The 6,513-nt window shown below is 35.2% G+C and overlaps 1 pseudogene; it reads left to right on the forward strand.

Annotated features, from left to right (window-relative positions):
• Positions 1-4,555: 4,555 nt before the first annotated feature.
• On the forward strand, positions 4,556-5,183 carry LOC149251662 (rac-like GTP-binding protein 7 pseudogene; annotated as a pseudogene).
• The last annotated feature ends 1,330 nt before the right edge of the window (positions 5,184-6,513 follow it).

Below are 6,513 nucleotides of genomic sequence, written 5' to 3' on the forward strand. Positions count from 1 at the left end.
TAATCTGGTAACTTCTTCTTTAAGGGCACACTCCCTTTTGTTAAATAGATCTTGTTGATCTATGATTTTATCTGATGCTTCATTTTATTTTTCATCTTCAATCTGAGGTGATTAAAAATCTAAATACTTGCTTCCACCTAACGGTAAGCTGTCATTGTTCCTTTGAGCTGTCTTCCTCTTCTGATGTGCTTTCTTTCCCATTGTTCTATGGATCTCCTTCAAGCAATCAAGCTTCTATCAAAAGGATCTACTCTGATACCAGTTGTTGGAAATAATACTGAGAGGTGGGGGGTGAATCAGTATTAGTCAAGTCAATAATACTTTTCTTTTGCATACTCAAATTCATATACACTACTTCAATGAAGGTAACCCATGTGTACATGCCACTGTGTTTAAGGAAACTAGTGCATATCTAGCAAACATATGATTCAGTTAATTGATCATATTTTGATATTTTAATCAATGCATCAATACTTAATTAACCATATAAATAGTAACCAGGTGTAGTAAAAACAGAACAAACAAACACACATAAGAAACACACATGAACACCATGATATAAGGTGGAAACTCAATGCGGGACAAAAACCACATGCTGCTGTCTTGCTTTTAATATAAGAAAACCTGTTTACAATCTTATATTGGTGCAAACTCATACCAGTACGCAGGCACCCAGCTGCAGAAGGCTACAACCTTCTCTCATTCTCCAGCTACTACTAGAAGGGAGCTACAACCCCCTGCCTCTTATACTAGCTGATATATTTACTAGTACATAGGTGCCAGCCCACTGAAGACTACAACCTTCACTTGTATTCCAGTTGCTACTGGAAGGCAGCTATAACCCCTTGGCTCGTGTACTGGCCGATCTATTTACCAGTACGTAGGCACCGGCCTACAGAAGGCTACAACCTTCTCTCTTCCTCTAGGGACCACGTTTCATAATTTTTTAGACTGGATACTCCTGGAACACAACACCATAATATGAAGGCCACGTTTCATCCAATTTCCATACTATACCCATCAACAACATTGAAGCTCAAATCAATCACCACTGCAATACAAATATTGCATCAACAAATCATCAATCTCTGAATCACCCAATAACTAAATCATTGAATCCCTGTCATAAAAACACAGTCACCAGAACACAGAGCAGAACCCAGAACTGTACGACAACCACTAGAAACATCTGCAAATTTAGATATCATATTTCATCATGTATATGCTACTCTGATGAGCTGAACCGACATGTATACGCACTTTTGCCAAAGCGAACCTGCGTACAGATCTACAAATATTTACTCATAACTTTGCAGCTATTTCTGACATCAATCATACTAGATCATAACATTTATAGAATAAAATATGTGTCAGTAATTCAAATCTAGTCTATCCATGATCAAACCACGTAATGATAAAACATTCCAAGCCTTAGGAGCTCGACCCATCATCCATCATCATCCACATAGGTGCATCCTTAGTTTAGATTAAGCAAAGCATCACAAACCCATAACCTTAATACTGGATCTCACACTTCATTAGATATTCAATGCTTGCACACTTGTACCCCTTGGCTTAATGGTCTTCTCCTCCTTATATAGTTTTAGGCCTTTCTCAATACCATGGACCAAAACTTCTTAGGACCAATACCTTGGACCTAATACCTGGGGTCAATACTTTGGACCAAATACCATGGACGAGATACCTTGGATTAAAACTTAGTTTTCCAACATGTACATACTTTCCATCTTGTGAAAGTGCATGTGTACGTTATACGCTCCTTTTGGTCTGTTAACCCGTGTATATACGCTCCTCTATCAAGATGAACTTGCGTATACCTCTCTTTCTTCATTCTTTGTAGTCTGATCTGTAATTCTTTGCTACTGCACTTAGAACTGTTATCTGAGAGAGTTGCCATCAAGGACAACACCTGTATCATAATGCCAACAAAGAATTGAAGGAATTACGATAGTAACAGTGAGGATAGAGACATGAAGCATTTCATAGAGAATCTGAAAAGGGTAAAAGGTGAAGCTATATATTGATCTCAAAGCTTTGTTCAAAAAGATTGAAAGGATGTCGAAAGATGAATTAAAAACCTATGATAATAATAAATTAGGGGTGTTTTTGAAAGATGAAATCAATCCTCTCAAAGAGCTAGAAGGGAAAACAAACGACCTTGCCAAAGAGGAAAAAAAATGAAGCTAGAAGTGAGAACCATCTTGTTCTCTAAAAGTGATAGGAATACTAAACTTTTTCACAAGTAAGCAAGTAATACAAGAAATGTTAACATTATTTGGGGAAACAATAAGCTAGATAGCTCTAGGGTTAATAAGTCTTTTAAGGAGATAGTTGAAGTGACAAAGAGACATTTTAGAATTCTAATGGCAGCAACTATTTGTGAAATTAGGAAAATTATCAGGTTATTTCCCAACATTAGCAATGATGAAATGAACATAGACTTGGAGGAAAAGGTGTCCAAAGAGGAGATAAAAGCAGTTTTAAAATCCAAAAAAAATAAATATCATATACCCAATGGATGGATAGTTTAATTTTTGAAGAAGAATTTATGCTCCTTTATAATAGGCAAATATATGTTGTTGTCTGAATAACTATGCATTTTTTTTAATTGTTTCATTTTCCATGATAGGAATTTCATCAATAATGTTATGATGTTCGTTTGAAATTTTAGTCAACAAAGAAGTTCTACAACTGTAGTTGCATATTTAATTTGAAATGACTAGAAATATTGATATGGATCAGACATCCTGCAGTTGGACAGACTACACATTTGATAAGGAATAAAATATATTTTTCCAAGTGTAGGTTTATATTAAGCTCACAGGTAGTGTTTAATGAACCAATGTCTTTCAAATATCCTTCAGAGGAGAGAGACTTATCTCTGGATGAAAAACATTAAGTGAATTTAACTATGAATATGAAAGCTCTTTTTATTTGGACTTACCTCATTAGAGTAATCATCTAGGGCAGCAAAATTCTTTTACTTACTTCATTAGCTAGATTTGGAGGTAATTCTTCAAACTCCAAGGATTATTTTCATTACTATCATGCACACTAATACCATTGACATTCTTTGGAACATATTATTGGCTTTTTTCCTTCCATAATTTTGGATGCTTTTACTGCCAAATGTGATGCTTCCACACTCTTATGATTGTACCAGATTTCTATCTTCAAAATCTACATGATATGGTTGTTTGTAAGATCTCTTAGCATTGGAAATCAACATATTTTGCTTCAATTAGAAGCTCTTAGAAAAAACAGGTGAAAGGAATACAAATCTGGTTCCAAATCCACTTGAAGTAACAGAACCCCCTAAAAAGGGTTTCATATGACGCAAATAAATCATTGAAAATATGAATCCTTATCACTAAACTGTTGGAAATGATTCCTCATTTGAAAAGGGATAACAATTCCTTTTTGGATATTGATTTCTATGATCTAGATCACTTGTGAATGATACCTCATGCAAAATACTTTTGGAACTTTTGTAACTGAAATGAAGATTCACTAACTTTATTGCTGCACACTTTCTTCTTTAGAGGAGAATGTTCCAAGCACTTTTAAGCATTGGATCTACATGACATGGTGTACTGGAGTGTGCAAGAGTGTGTAGGAGCATATCTACCATACATAGAAGAAAATACCTTAGTGTACATCCAATTCCCATCAATGAAGATAAAAAATTTGAGTCCTAGATGTGTTTTTTGTTTAATTTTCAAAATATGGAAATATCCTCCTTTGATCATACACTTATAGCACTCCCAGCAACATAACACCCATGGATGTTTGCAAATTGACCAACAAGTTGTCCATGTACTCCAGAAGTTGCAGAGATGAAAACATTTTTCTCTTGTTTCTCTTGAATCAAAAGTGGTTTTTTTTATACAAGTGTGTCTAATAGAAGTTTCGAAATTTAGTGCTTAGAAGGTTTAGATACAACACCAATCATGGTGCCGCTTTGGTTGTCCACAGCCTCATCCCTGCCATAATAATGGCGAGAAAAATTGAATCCACATGCAGACACAAAATAGGAACAATAAGAATGATAACTGCTTTTAGATTTAAAACACTTTTATGTTCATGAGAATAGCATTGTGATTTTGGGTATGGAAGGGAGTTTAGCACTTGATAAGCATCACCACCAAGTACCTTACAATGGCCTTTAACTATCAAGATTGATTTTTTTTTTTTGTACGAGCCTTGCAGTGTGCTAGAAGAGTGAGCAGATCATAGAGTATTTGGTTTTTTTGAGTACAAATCCCAACTGTGATGTTTTGGATTGAGATGTTTGTTTGTTCCTTTTCAAAATGTGCTCCATTTTCTAATGGTTGTTAATCTCTCTCGAATAGCCTTTTAAATATTAATTTGAGAAACAATTTCCTTTCTAGTTTGTAATCGCTCTGGGTGCTTTAAAACTTTTGACTGTCTTTTTTGTGTTGTTAGTTGAGCTAGGCAGCCTTTGTGAATTCATCCACTGGATACGAAATGTTCCAAAAAATATAGCTAATTTTTTTGAAGATTTAGAGCAACCATGAGTACTCCCCGATTTATTAAGTGTGTGACTGTTGGGTATGGTGTTGTGGGAAAATCTTGCATGCTTATTCCTTACACAAGAAATGCAATTTGAGTGGACTATGTACCCATAGTGTTTGATAACTTCAGTGCAAATGTAGTGGTGGATGGAATTACAATGAATCTTGGCCTCTAGGACACGATGGGACAAGAGGATTACAACAGGATCAGGTCCCTAAGTTATAGAGGTGCAGATGTCTTCCTCCTGGCTTTCTCCTGGCTTTCTCCTTGATAAGCAAGGCCAATTATAAAAATTTTCTGAAAAGTGGATTCCACAATTGAGACACTACACACCAGCTGTGCCTATCATATTGGTGGGGACAAAATTAGAGTTACAAAAAGACAAATATTTTTTTGTTGATCGTCCCATAGCAGCTCCAATCTCGATAGCCCAAGGTGAAGATTTGAAGAGGAAAATCAGAAATGTAGCATATATTGAATGTAGTTCTAAAACACAACAGAATGTTAAGGTTTTTTTCAATGTCATAATCAAAGTGGTTCTTCGACCACCAAAGCAAAAGAAACGAAAAACAAGAAAAGAACATGATTTACTCTTTAAGGTCTTTATCTATCTTTGGCATCTGTAGAACTTTACAACGCATTATTTAATCAAAGGTTGGCATAATATTTCCCAAGTTTTTATGATTTCTTACTCTATGTTCAGTATGTTGAATTTATTGTAAATCCAGATGCTCTTCATTTTATATCATTTCCTGTGTGGTTATGGAGGACTATTTTGAAATGAAAATGAAAGGTCCTGATTTTTTTCATTTTATATCATTGTATGTTGTTGTTATGGAGGGCTATTTTGAAATGTAAATAAAAGTTGGGTGTACATGCATAGGATACTATGGGGAGAGTGGTAAAATATTTTTTTTTACCATGTGAGTCCTCAATTGTAGTTGAAGTCATTGTGCTAAGAATCATGTTCAAGGCTTGGATATGCTCTGTGCTTTGCCCTGTCAGAAAGCGATGTAATTTTTTATTACTGAGTTTGGATATATTGTCTCAATGTGCAAGATTTACGTTAGTATATAAGAGATGATAGAGTATTAGTTTGTTCCACTCCTTGCAAAATATCTATCTATCTATATATATATATAGAGAGAGAGAGATATATATATATATATATTTTATGTAATTTCTACTTATAATTCATAGGATTTTTAAGTAAAGTCTACTTATTTTCGTAACTTAATGAGTTTCACCGATCCAAAAATAGACAATGATTAAAAGGAATAGGAGTTTACTAAGGGTGAAATCACTGTTGGCGCTCTGGAGCATGGGGCCGAGTGAGGTGCAGAGGATTCTCGCGATGGCCCTGACAGCTGCAATGTTGGCCTTCTAAGCATCTAAGTCTCTCATTCAGATTTTCTGCACTTGCTCCTTCAATATGATAAATGGCCTCTCAAACTCATAAAATTCCAATGCCGTGCTTGCAAACAGTAACAAAATCCAAAACAAAGATTAAAGCCTAAATATACAAGTGATGAAAGCCTAAATGTACAAGTGTGGATGAAAAAAACAGTGGATGTTGAACCAGAGACCTGAGATGTGTGTACTCCTCTCTACATTTAAGACTAAAAATGGGGGAAATGCAGTGAAGTTAAATATGAAACATACCTTGGCACCATCAATGGACTGAAGATTGGATGGGGTTCAATATTAGGTTTACTGCTGGTAAAATCCTCATTCGTAAATCTCTTCAATCTAGTTTTCACTCTCGCCTGTGATCTCTTCAATCTAGTTTTCACTCCCGCCTGTTGAAAAGTGAACAGACACTACCTGTTCTAGAAAATTAAATGAAGATTGGGGTTGGGAGGGGTTTCGTAAAGAAAAATTAGAGCTTAATTTTTTTAAATATGCCAAAAGTTTCCTCCATAACTCAGGTAAGAGCATAATGAAGGGGAGGTTTTC

The sequence above is a fragment of the Pinus tabuliformis genome, chromosome 7 (genome assembly GCF_031772625.1).
Source record: "Pinus tabuliformis cultivar Carrire ecotype Pingquan chromosome 7, CPIR1, whole genome shotgun sequence".
Lineage (NCBI taxonomy): Eukaryota > Viridiplantae > Streptophyta > Pinopsida > Pinales > Pinaceae > Pinus > Pinus tabuliformis.